This window comes from Lepus europaeus, chromosome 13 (genome assembly GCF_033115175.1).
Source record: "Lepus europaeus isolate LE1 chromosome 13, mLepTim1.pri, whole genome shotgun sequence".
Classification (NCBI taxonomy): Eukaryota; Metazoa; Chordata; class Mammalia; order Lagomorpha; family Leporidae; genus Lepus; species Lepus europaeus.
Window position 1 is genome coordinate 35,872,267 of NC_084839.1, and position 13,601 is coordinate 35,885,867.

General features: G+C 42.6%; 1 protein-coding gene across 9 annotated transcripts in view; it reads left to right on the top strand.

Annotated features, from left to right (window-relative positions):
- The window catches only part of TMEM178A (transmembrane protein 178A), a 324,154-nt gene that overhangs the window by 83,359 nt on the left and 227,194 nt on the right, over positions 1-13,601 (top strand). Inside the window, exon 4 of one of the 9 annotated variants that reach the window (XM_062209322.1) lies at positions 1,947-2,118. The exons of the other annotated variants lie outside the window; for them this stretch is intronic. The gene's annotated coding sequence lies outside the window, so the exon portion shown is untranslated. The remainder of the gene's footprint in view (positions 1-1,946; positions 2,119-13,601) is intronic. 9 annotated transcript variants of the gene reach the window in all.

Below are 13,601 nucleotides of genomic sequence, written 5' to 3' on the forward strand. Positions count from 1 at the left end.
TAAAGAAGCATAGGTGCCCTGAGGAATTTGCTCAGGGTCATAGTAGGGCTAGTATTGAACCTGGATCTACAAGACTTTGAAGTCGCGTTTGAACACCATGCTATACTGTGTGTAGACTCTGATGTTTTCTCAAACTACATTAAGGAAATGATTATGAGGAAGAAAAGGCAATTCAGTCTTTGACTAAATGCTAGACCAGCACCTACTAATCCTGTGGCTTTGCTAGATAACACTCTGGAAAAAAAAAAAAAAAAAAAAAAAGCAAGCAAACAGCACCTTCAGGGCCTGGAGAAGAGAGGCAAGTGAGGCACCCAGGGCACAGCATTTAAGAAGGCACTCATTGTTAGGTGCCAACCTTGAACTTGAATGGCCTGCAATTCCACCAGTGTTTGTGCCTGGCTTGCCTCACCCAGGTGATTTGCTTCTGGGGAGCTCAGAGTCCAACAAGGGCCCTATATCAGTATGGGTCAGACAAGGAGGGAGAAGCCATGTGGTGATTGGCGCAGAGAAAGTTTAATATAAAGAATCATTAACCAGCAGTCTATTGTTTAGAAAGTTGTGAGGATGTAGGGGCAGAGACTATGACAAGGGAAGCTAAGAGTTTTGACCTTCAGGACAAGAGGGAGGACTTTGTTTCTCCCTTAGGGCTGGGCCTGAGTGAACATGACTTGCCCTATTTATTAGGCCACAGTGGACGCTACAGCATTTCCTTTCAGTTCACCCCAGGCATTTAGACTATTTAAAAAATCCAAATAACGTCTCAGTCAAACCAACATTCCGAGAGAGAAATGTTTTAATGTCTTTCCCAGAATGGCCTTCAGGTCACAGAGAGAATATAAACAGACTGGGTGATGGTCCATAGATCTGGAGATTTATGGGAACACAGAAGTTTTGGCAAAGGTATATGCAAATCTGAAGGAAAAGTCGAATTTAATTTAATTCGGAATTATACAAACCACACAGTGGAATTTGAATACAGATCAAATCACAATAGCTGTTTGTTATCTCGCATTTAAACTGTAGTAATAGGATTGCTTAAACAAATCCCCTTCCTTTCTAGAACTCCCAAAGTATTTCGTATTTGCATAATGAGTACTCTCCAGCTATAGGGGAAATTCCTAAAGGGAAAGACAACACAGATGCCTTTTGAGCTGAAGCAACACGGCAAAGAGAAACAGCGAGCGTGCGAGCGTGCCAAGTCTCTACTCTGGGGCCTGCTCTCTCAGGAGAATTCTAAATAACAGTGGCCATCCTGTTGAATGTTAAACTGAGGACAGGATGTCCAAGAGAACATAGTCTCACATATTTGGATAATAATTGTATATACTAACTAGGCCAAAGGTACAGCACCAATTAAGGGATTGTATCAAACCTCATATTTATGGAGTGGCAGATCTTGAGCATTTCAGTTTTTTTTTTTTTTGAAGATTTATTTATTTACTTATTTATTTATTTGAAAGAATGATGGCAGGGGGGAGGGAGACAAACACATATCCACACATACACACACATAACTTCCCTCCCTTGGTTCACTCCCCAACTGCTTGTAGCACCTGGGGTTGGACCAGGCCAAAACCAGGAGCCTGGAACTCCATCTGGGTCTCCCACGTGGGTGAAAGGACCCTAAGAACTTGAACCATCATCTGGTGCCTTCTAGGCACATTAGCAGAAAGCTGGATAGGAAGCAGAGGAGCCAGAACTTGATCCCAGGCACTTTGATGTGGGACGTGGGCATCCCATGCAGCAACTTAATCCACTGTGCTACACCATCTGCCCTTTAAATGTTTCAAGAAAGTTTTCTTCTAGTCTTTGAAAAGCTAAGTCCTTATTCTCAGAACCCTGGCAATCCACTTCCCTCTGCTCTCATTCACCCATTCAAGTAGAGTTCTGCTGATTTTCTTTCATAGAGGGCCATCACGGACTGTTTATATTTTGTGATTCTTCAGGCTCTGGGAAGCTTTCCACTGTGGAAAGGGCAGCAGGCTTCCAATGTACTCCTAGACCTCAATATTGACCTGGATAGCAATGCCTTGGGTTGGATCCGTGGAGGAATCACCGAGAACTTTAATACCTGAGCCTGGATGCACCCCAGGCTAATTTAATGGACATCTTTGGCAGGTGAGTCCAGACCACTAGTTTTTAAAACAACCGTTCCAAGTGATGCAAATATGCAACTAGAGGTTAAAAACATTTCTAGCTCTAATATGCAATGATATTGATGTCTTGACGAGGGACATCTTTGTGCATAAATCTTTGTGTGTTTTAAAAGGTGTTCTTAGTGGGCACACTGTCTTTGAGAATCCACTGTATGAGAGCATCTGCATGTGTTCAGATGAAGTTTAAATGGGAATACAGGAAAATTAAAAAAAACATATTAGGGTACAGGGATACAGGATATTTTTGTTAGAATCCTAAAATATGTTGCTTTAGTAACAACCTCCTCCCCCCCACTAATTATTAAACACTCCTTCCTCACACTCCCTTTTTGCCCTTTTTGGTTTGGAGGTATTCTTTCAGAAGATTGTTGAAGCCTGACCTCTGAATATATAAATATTTCTGTTATTTGGTTAGAGCTTGGTTTTTCAAGTAACTTTCTGTCTCTGTATTCTGAAAGGATGTTTCGTGAGAGAAGTTGAAAGCTCTGTGTGGATATCAAAAATTTTCATTGCTGAAGGCTTAATATAATGTGGTAATTTGTTATGTACTCAATTATAAGGACTAAACATAACTCCTGACTCAGTTTTGAAACCTAATATGAAACATATAGGTCATGGGTAATATTCATCAGCAATGGCCATCATAAATATTCATCTGTCTGTCTTCATTAGAGGGTTATTAATTTGTCAATGCACTTTATGGAGAAATGAAAGTGACATATTCTATCTGTATTTACTCCTCTTTGAAGGAGGATTCATTTTTTTTCACTTTTATTTAATAAATATAAATTTCCAAAGTACAGTTTATGGATTACAATGGCTTCCCCCCCATAACTTCCCTCCCACCCGCAACCCTCCCATCTCCTGCTCCCTCTCCCATTCCATTCACATCAAGATTTATTTTCAATTCTCTTTATATACAGGAGATCAATTTAGTATATATTAAGTAGAGATTTCAACAGTTTGCACCCACACAGAAACATAAAGTGAAAAATACTGTTTGAGTACTAGTTATAGCATTAATTCACATTGAACAACACATTAAGGACAGAGATCCTACATGAGGATTAAGTGCACAGTGACTCCTGTTGTTGACTTAACAAATTGACACTCTTGTTTATGGTGTCAGTAATCACCCTAGGCTCTTGTCATGAGTTGCCAAAGCTATGGAAGCCTTTTGAGTTCACCGACTCTGAAATTATTTAGACAGGGTCATAGTCAAAGTGGAAGTTCTCTCCTCCCTTCAGAGAAAGGTACCTCCTGGTATCTACTGGGATCTCACTCCCAGAGATCTTTCATTTAGGTGTTTTTTTGTTTTTTTTTGTTTTGTTTTGTTTTTTTGCCAGAATGTCTTGGCTTTCCATGCCTAAAATACTCTCATGGGCTCTTCAGCTAGATCGAATGCCTTAAGGGCTGATTCTGAGGCCAGAGTGCTGTTTAGGACATCTGCCCTTCAAGCTAATGTTCTTCCACAGTTTACTAATGTTTTGTTTGTGGAATAGACATTAGCCAATCAATGGTCTATGTAAGTAATACATAATGAATAGAGAAGACAGTGATTTATTCCTATACTTACCTGATCTCCTTAATGAACAATAACCTATGCTAAAGAGCACTGGGCAGTTTGTATACTATCTATAAGTAGAATAAAGCAAAGATTGGCAAACTTTTTCTTTAACGGCCCAATAGTAAATGTTTCGAGCTTTCCTACTAAATTCTTGTGTTGTAGCACTATAGCAGCCATAGATGGTATGGGAATGGATGGATGTGACTTTTTAAAGAAAAAAAAGTGTTTGTTTACAAAAACATGTGGCAGATTGGCTAGTGATCCAAGGCCTGCCCATTCCTGGGTATAGATCAAACCCAACAAATGTTAAATGGACTTTCAGGTTGCAGCAGAAGAGTGTAAGATAGGATTGGGAATTTTAATTCTAAATTAAAAATCTAAAGATGCCAGTAGTGATAGGGTTACACATGAGTAGGTAGATCCACTATGCCAGGAAAAGTCATGGGAAAAAGTTAATAAGTGGTAATAACAATATTTACTAATTGTCTAATATTTATTAAAGATTTGCTATATGACTTGGGTTAAATACTTTATATTTTTTATGTCATAACTTTGAGATAAGTGTTACAGTATTCCAATTTAGTAGATGAAGAAGTTGAGGCACAGAGAGATCAAGTAAATTTCCCTAAGACACATAGCTGGTAAGTGTCGTAGTTAAGATGTGAACCCCGATAGCATGACTTCTAAGACTGATCTAGCAACAATACATTACTACCTCTCCACAGAGCACACAGCCAAGGCCAAAGTTGTTGCATCTGGGAGGGAATAGAAGAGTCTTTATAAATATAATGTAGTCTCTGTTTAGATTCTAGGATTCACTGTGCTGGACATGTGCTAGAAATATTGCCCTGGGGAATATATGTGGTGATACAGTTCTTTTGATTCTTTCATATTTCTACATGTCTCCAAGTAGAGGCATTGATAGTCTTTTGTTTAAGACTGTTTTGTCAAGGATATTTGCATATTTAACAACCTTGGAAGATAGTGGTAGAGTCTCCCTCTGGAATAGAGGGAAGTTGTATTTGCTATAGTACAATAAAGGCAATGTATCCTTTTCAAGGTGAAGTGGACAAGTTTGATTTATAGCCCATTTATAAAGCATTGGGATTCTTTAGCTGTGATGGAACCCAGTGTGTGTGTATGTGTGTGTGTTTGTATGTGTGTGTAGTGTTTATCCAGGCTATTCTGTTACCACTTTGGGTAACAGAAGAACCCATATAAACTTGAATTTCACATTGCTTGCAATGCTGTGTGTAATGAAGTCTTTTGTCATGGACTAGGAGTCTCCATTCAAGCATCCAAGAATCTGTGGCAGGCTAACTTGTTACTGGGCAAGCAGGGTAAATTCTCAGAGCTCTCACAGTTCTTGACATACAAAGGAGGCACAATGGGGTCATGACAGCTGGTCTGAGGATGAAGGCGGTCCACTCTTGACTTGGCTTTGTGTCTTTTAGTTATGGATGAATGAGGGCCAGAGGACTGTTCTGAAGCTGGAGAGAGGCAAGCCTCCCTAGGTACCGATTGCCATCGCTCTTAATTACATGACTAGCAGAGCACAGTGGTCCTCTAACTGGCCACATGGAGTTCACGATGGGCAGTTGATTCATTGGGATGATTTTCAATGAACCATAACTGTAACATAAATGGCACATTCCAGCAATCTAATGTAGTGGCTCCTACGTTTAGCTGCTCATCAGAATCACACAGCAACATTAAAATAACAACAATAAAACAACATATTCCTGAGCATCACTCGTATATAATGAACTAGAGTATCTGGAGGAGAGGCACAGAAATTATTTTCTTACAAAGGATTAACAAATTACTTAGATGCAGTCACTGTGCTGTTCTAACGATAAGGATTAAATTTTTACCACAGACATTCCTGCTTCTCTATTTAAATTTCTTCATTAGTTATACAATTAATCTAGAACTTGCTCTCTAATATGTTGGCAACCAGGGTATTTGCCTATTTAAAATAAAACGTATCAAAATAGAACTAAATTTAAAGTTAATTTCCATAGTTACATTAGCCATATTTTAAGTACTAATAGCCACATGTGGCTAGTGCCTGTTGTATCTTATAGCACAGATATAAAACATTCCCGTCATCACAAAAAGTTGTATTGGATAGAGCTTATCTGGAATACCTTACACCAGAAGTGAAGGATGCTGTTGAAGTCTACTGGAATTGGACTAAAAGACTGAGGAGCCAACACAAATAAGTTTCTACTGGCCAATATGGGATAATTTGAGCACTAGTTAGAATAATAACTACAATGGATTGAAATACATGAAATATAATGAAGCCCCTGGATTCATATTCATCCTAACATAATATTTGGAGGTGACTTTTGGAGTGTTCTGGGGGAAACAAGTCAGTAATTGAAAACTGGAAAATAAAGGATTATCAAGCATTCTACATTTCCTGTTCTTAAGAGAAAGGCTGAATAGATGTATGAGATAGTACAAAGATGCCTATCAGAAGGCTCATTAGCAGGTTGTTAATTACCTGTTGTTCTTTGCCATGACCAGTTCAGTAACATTTGTTTGTACTGGTTTTTCTTCTTTCATTCTTTCACTCCCCATAAGCTCCATTCCTGTTCTCTGGGAGATCCTCAAAAAGATTACTGCATACAAATTTCTGTTCAGTCTCTGTTGGGGGGCAGGGAGAGTCAAGCTGGGATAGCATTCTAGTTCACATTCTTGAAAGCAAATCTGACTCTAGCTGGCATGTGCATCTGCTTGGTTCATATTTCTGCTCTTGGTCCAATCTCCTGTGGGCGATTGTTCCTCAGAAAATGCAGATGGGAATTCTTAAAGTAGAAGAGATAGAAGAGAAAGATGGCTGTGGAAGGCAAAATTGAATGCAAACTCGCATTCTAACAAAATTCCCAAGGTTATTTGAGTGTACATTAAAGGTAAATCCCGCTCTAGAGGGATTGATAATTATCTGGCTCAGGAACATTTTAGAAAGAGGTAAGATGTTGAGTTCAAAGGTAAATAGGAAGCATATTGGGGGAAGGAAAGAACACACTGTTAGGTGAGGGGTTGGAAGGGGAAAAGGAGATTGAATGGGTATGAAAATACTTCAAATTCACGATAGAAAAAAAAATGGAAATATGCCTCATGTGGTACAGAGTATAAAATGTACAATCTGATGCAAGGTTTAATAACTTAGAGTACAGAGTGTACATGGTGAACCTAAATTAATATATTCTGTACCACAAACCTCAACAAAGTGTTATACAAGGACGATAACCCCCAAATCAGTAGAAAATGGCCTCCACTTCATGGGATTTGTTGAGCAGGTTCTCAGTGAGAGACTGTGAAATGTTGACTCCAAGCTTGTGTTGGAGATGAACGGTGTGTTTGTGAGGGAGGCAGAACAGTGTTGGCGCTCCTCCACTTTCCTGTGGTGTGTACCACTCGGGCTTCTCAGTTCCCATCCCCAGGCTTCATACATTGTTCCCCTTGGTTCACAGCCCTCCCCCCTTTTCCTATGTAAGACCTCTCAGCTACAGGCATGATGTACTGGTAGATATTTAACAAATGTTCTCCAGAAAAAAAAAATATAAAGCTTTGATTTGCAGTGTTTGCCAATTTCCATTGTATGGATACTCCCACCTCAGCTCTTGGGAAGCTGCCAGCAAGGCATTTCTGAACACAGGGTTGGGAGGGTGTACAAGCTGGCTCCAGACAGCACAGGAAATGAGTGAAGAAAGAGCGAGAAGGACGACAAAGGTGTGAAGGATGCTGCAGAGCGGTTTACAGCCTTTGCAGAGCAAGGGATGGGAATCAAGTTAGTGAAAACCAGAGTGCTCCCTTTGACTCCAGGCAGTTGATTCAGAAACCTAACTATCGACCCCTTCAAGTCACACAGGACTTTTTGGTGGGCTTGGCTTGTTCCCTTGGCTATAGGAAACAGATTTGGTCATCTTGCCCAATTTTTGGCATATCTTAGCTTCAGTGTTATTTAGAATTTCCTTGAACTGTGGCTTTAAGAATCAGTAATTCAGCTGGAGAAAATGTTTTAGGACATCAAGAGTGACTTATATCCTATATTTATTGAAATTTTTTCCATAAACGTTTCCTAGGCTTTGAAATGCTCACAGCCACCCTTCATTGATTGACACACCCATCCTCTTCTCCCTTGCCTGAGTGCAGTGCCAATAACTCTCATCCAGCTCTCCTAGGAATTACATATCCGGACTCTCTTTCCACAGTTCCAGCCCTCACCTGGTTTCCTGGGACATCATCCAAAACCTAGATACCGGTCTTTCCTATGGGATCTCCAGCTGGCAGAAAACTCCATTCCTTGGGGATATTGGCAGATAAGAGATATTTAACTTGCCATAGGTACTGCCATAGGAAGCTTAGGACTATCCCTCTGCATGGCTTTTGGCACCCATTTTGGCTCTCTAAAGGTAAAATCTGTAGCTCTGGGCACCTCCCAAGCTGTATACAACTGATTTCTGTTTGCTGCAGCACTGGCTCAGCTAAGGCACCTTATTTTTGTCCTTACCAACAAAGGATACACCTGAATTTCCCATGACTGCTCTGGTGGCTCACCTTTTGCTTTTTCTTGGAAAGCATCCAGTGTTGGGCATTCAGTTCACTACAAACAGCCCATATTCATGCTTCTGAACCTGATGGAAAAGGACTTTTTTTGTGACCTTCCCTTTGCTGTCTAATCTGATTCATGGTGACTTGCAGGAAAGAAATGCTCCTACTTACAGTTTCAAAGTGTTCATTTTTGTAATCTTTGTATGTTTGAAATATAACAGCTTATTTAGTCCTCTCCTCAGATGAATGTGCCTTCATCTGTGGATTTGTGACTGAGTTTTTATTTCTTTGTGCTAGACACAGAGGTCGTGGAGGTTCCCTTATCTCCAACTGTTAGAACTGGAGTCTGTAGATAACTTCCCTTCCAGCCACCCAAAGCTTCTGTTAGTTAAGTTTGTTCTTGTTAAATCGCATTTTCTCTCCCTATCTTTTCTCCTCTGAGCATGTAAACATATCACCACCCTTCCTTATAAGAGATAGGTCAGTTGACATGATTTAGAACATTGTACATGCTTACAGAAGCACCCTAGTGGCTCAGCTGACTCATCATGGCTTTTGTGTCTTCCCAGGTTAGGGAAGGCAGTGGAACTAGGTTTCAGTGGGTCCTTACTGCCAAGTGAGAGCCTTCCTCCTCCCATGAGCCTTCCATTCAGAGTGGAGGTCAAAGGTTTCCGGACTAAATATGCCTTTAATTGAAGCCCAAGTGGAAATTCCAGCTCCTGCTATTGGTTCCGAGAGGCTAACCAAGATGGAGTGTCTTTGACCTTTTCTTCTTTCTCTCAGACTTCAATGAACTTGTATCCAATTTGTCCTCTAGTTCTCCACAGAGAGTTTCATTCTATGAAGCCTCTGGTGAGTTTGGAAGGCTGCCAATCTGGGCGCAAAAATGAGAGTGCCTGCAGGGAGAGATTCTTCCCAAATTCTTGGTTGTCAGAAAGATGAATATCAGCAAATGGCTCTGAAAGAAAAGATGAAAGGATCGGCATTGTGAGCAGTTGGGAGATTAGACTGTCCAAGCCACTGAGCCCAAGATGCGGCTGGAGCCAGAGCAGAGAAAATCCTGTGCTGGAATTGGTAGCATTACGAGCAAGCGTTCAGGGGATTTATCAGAGAAAGCCAAGTTGAATGGGCACTAATGAGCTGATGACTCAAGTAGAGAAACGAACAAGATCATAGCAACCAAAGTCATTCTAGGAGGTAGGGTGTTATGTAACCGTCATATCCCTTAGCGACAGACACTGGGCTGTAGGATGAGATTGGCTGACCCCTCTCCAATGAGCATACTGCACGAAATAAAATATGGACTGTCATTATGCTCACAAGGATTCTTAGCATGTGCCCTCAAACATGTTAGTTCTCCCTGTCTTTTATTAAGGCTGTTCCCTTGGACGAGGGACTAAACTACATGGAGGCAGATCTTAAGCATGTACAGGGTCCATGAATCTAGTATATTGTAGGTACTTGGGAAATACTTTGTTAGTTACAACCTAATAGGGCTTATCCCCTGTCGCAGGGGTCTGCAGCAATGGCTTTTAAAATGATCAGTGATATTTTACCAATGTTAAGAATGTCCCAGGGTGGTATGTAGTACTCGGTCCCCATGCTGGAACAGTTTCGTCCACTGATTCCAAAATGGATTCATGTCGGGTGTTCCCTTTGCCCTAGAAGGGGTAAGACATAGCCTAGGACATTATTAGAAGTGGTAAAATCAGGCTGAGAGTGTCTGATATGGGCATAACATAGGAAATCAGGCAAGTAGCCGTTCCTTCATCCTCCTCACTTCCAAAAATATCTTTCTCACAAAGTCTCTATTGTTTTGCCCAGCACAGTTCGGTCTTAGTTTGCCTTATAAGGTGGTTTCAGGGTTTCAGGCTCTTGCCATAGGAAATTTTTCCTGCTGTTCTGCCGGAGTTGCCTTCTGCTTCATTTTAGTTCATTATGTCTGTAAAGACCGGGAGGGTTGTATGGGGCAAAAGGCCCAATCATCGTGGGAAGAATGAATCATTTTAAGAACTGTAGATGGGCTGGAAGGCAAAAGCAGCTGCGGGGCAGGAAGTTGGGGGTGGATGGGTTATTGAGAACAGCATCAAAACAGTCTGTCTTCCCTCTCCGTGACTCCCACTAGGGGGTGCCCAGAATCCCAGAATAGCAACTAATATCAGGAAGCTGAGGTTTCATGGGGGCATTTCTTGATAAAAGGGCACTGGCTGACCCACATTTCCTGTAATCCTGTATCCTTGCCCTGAGTAGCTTGGGCATGTGTGTGTTCAAACTAGCAAGTGCACAAATGCCTCTCAAGCATTTGAGAATTCTCAAATCCATGAAAACTCAAATCTTCTAGGACTGACTGAATTTCAATTCAGTAACTGGAAAAGCTGTGGGCCAGAAAGTACCCCTGGGCCTAGGAGTGGTGGCAGCATAATGTTTTATCCCTGGGAGGCAAGAAGTCGTGGGGATAAGAAGTGAGCACAGCTGAGGGATTGATCAGCGAAGACCAAAGGTGAGGTGAGACCTTAAAGTAGGGTGGAAGACAGGTGTGGGAATAAGGTCAGGGAAAGGGGAGAGATCCCAACACAACTAGGTTTCAGAATGAACACAGCAAAGTTTTCAGCTATGAGTGGTTTTGTGGAAAGAGCTTGGATCTTGGATCCTAACAGCCAGGAGCTCAAATTTTATTTCGAGCACTCAATAATCAGGTGACCTTGGGAACTTGGGCAAGTTATTCAGCTGGTTTGATCCTCAGTTCTCCCATCTTCAAAATGGGAGTCTTGAGAGTAAGGTTAATTGAGAATTTAAAAAAATATATATAAAGCACTAACTAAATCTATCATTCTCCTTTTCTCTGTCTCCTAACTAGAGATGGCTGAAGGCAAAGAAAGGTGTTCCTGCTGCTGTGGTTCAGAGGATCTCCCTTAACCCTGAGAGTTTTCTGCACTGAAGGACTTTGGGGTGTGTGCAGGGCATGCCTGGAGAGTCCTGGTGGCCCAGCTCTCCTTACTTTGTAGGTCTTTGGGCCATAATTTAGAGTCTGGCCAGCCACTGGAGTGGCCTTCAGTCTCAGGGACTCTTGCCCAAGGTCCCACAGAGTGCCAAAGCCTGGCCTTGGTTCCAGGTGCAGTGCTGAGCTGTATTACCAGTTCAACCACACTAATATAACAGTGACTTCATTTCTTACAGCAGTTTCCCCCAGTATATATGACATAGACCACCTGTACCAGCATCTGCAGGTGGACTTGATAAAAAATACAAATTCCTGGCCCCTGCCAGACTCTAACATTTCAAAGCAATGATTTTCAAATTTACCAGTCCCGGGTTACACTTGGACATGGATTGGAATGGTTTAATCTACTAGACTGCCCTTTTGTGAGGGAAGGCAGGGGCTCATGCATAGACCTTGAAAATTATCCTCTACAGGTGCTCCTGACCCTTCGATTTCTAGAGTCACCTTTAGTCTAACTAATCACAATCTTTTGCTAGAACATTCTAAATGTTTCCAGGAACCAGGGCTGTGAAGGTCACAGGATGCCCTTTTCTGGAAGCATCTGATGAGTTAGTGTGGGAGGGCCGGCACTGTGGCGTAGCAGATAAAACTGCTGCCTACAGTGTCAGCATCCCATCCCATATGGACGCCAGTTTGCATCCTGGCTGCTCCACTTCCAATCCAGCTCTCTGCTATGGCCTGGGAAAGCAGTGGTAGATGGCTCAAGTCCTTGGGCCCCTGCACCTGCACGGGAAGACCCGGAGGAAGCTCCTGGCTTTGAATCGGCACAGCTCCAGCTGTTGTGGCCAATTAGGAAATGAACTCCCAGACTGAAGACCTCTCTCTCTTTGCCTCTCCTTCTCTCTCTGTGTAACTCTTTCAAATAAATAAATAAAACTTAAAAAAAGAGGGATAGTGTGTTTGGGAAAGATCAGCAAGAGTGATTCCTGAGCCACAGTGCTAACCCAAGGCAGCTGCCCCTCTCTGCCAGCCTCCAGTGGTGGTGGATCTGCAGCCTTGGGCAGAGTCTGTTGAAACTGACTGAGAGGAAGCTTTCGTCCTTCCTTTTGGGAGTCAGGGGATACCAGGAGAAAGGCTAGTCATCAGTTGTGACTTCCTGTGTCTTGGCTAGTACAGTTGTTTCTGTGTTAGTTATGTTTACACTGAGGGCTGGGCCAAAAGTTGCCCCTTTCTTTATGAACTCTGACATCTGGACTTCAGAGAAAGACTCAGGATATATGAACAGGCCCCACAACGTTCTTCCCGACACAACAAGGCTGTGTGAGCTGGCTTTTCAGGAGGCACTTATAATGATAGATCACAATCTAGAGAGAAAACTGCAGAAAGATGATGGGGCAGCAAGCATAGCATTTGTGTGTGTGTGTGTGTGTGTGTTTAAGATTTATTTTTTTATTTGAAAGGCAGAGCTATAGAGAGAAAGAAGGGGAAAGACAGAAAGATCTTACATCTGCTTGTTCACTCTTCAAATAGCCAGAATGGCCAGGGCTGGGCTGGGCTAGGCCCAAATCAGGAACTTCTTCTAGTTCTCCCATATGGGTGGTGGAGCCAAAGAACTTGGGCCATCTTCAGCTGCTTTTTCCAGACCGTTAGCAGGGAGCTGGGTCAGAAGTGGTGCAGCTGGGACTTGAACTGGCACTCTGATATGTGGTGCAGCATTGCAACCATCAGCTTAACTCTCTGTGCCACAACAACGGCCCCTCAGCATTTGATTTTTTTTTTTTTTTTTTTTGACAGGCAGAGTGGATAGTGAGAGAGAGAGACAGAGAGAAAGGTCTTCCTTTGTCGTTGGTTCACCCTCCAATGGCCGCCGCGCCGGCGCACCACGCTGATCCGAAGGCAGGAGCCAGGTGCTTCTCCTGGTCTCCCATGGGGTGCAGGGCCCAAGGACTTGGGCCATCCTCCACTGCCTTCCCGGGCCACAACAGAGAGCTGGCCAGGAAGAGGGGCAACCAGGACAGAATCCGGCGCCCCGACCGGGCCTAGAACCCCGTGTGCCAGCGCCGCAGGCAGAGGATTAGCTTATTGAGCCGTGTTGCCGGCCAGCATTTGATTTTAATCAGCTCCTGCAGCTCTCAGGGAAAGAGGGTCCTCCTTGGCTTCTGAGGGTCTCTGCATTGTAGAACTGTAGTGAGCATGCAGGGCATGCTAGGGGCTGCAGAAAGATCTCACAATGAGGATTTGTGTCAGCTTCAAAAGGCCCAGAATAAACCTAAAAATGCTCCTAGGTAGCCAGTTATTGCTATTTAAAATCCCTGTTGGAACAAAGTGAGAAATAAATACCGGTAAAATATGACCAAAGCACGCCATTGCT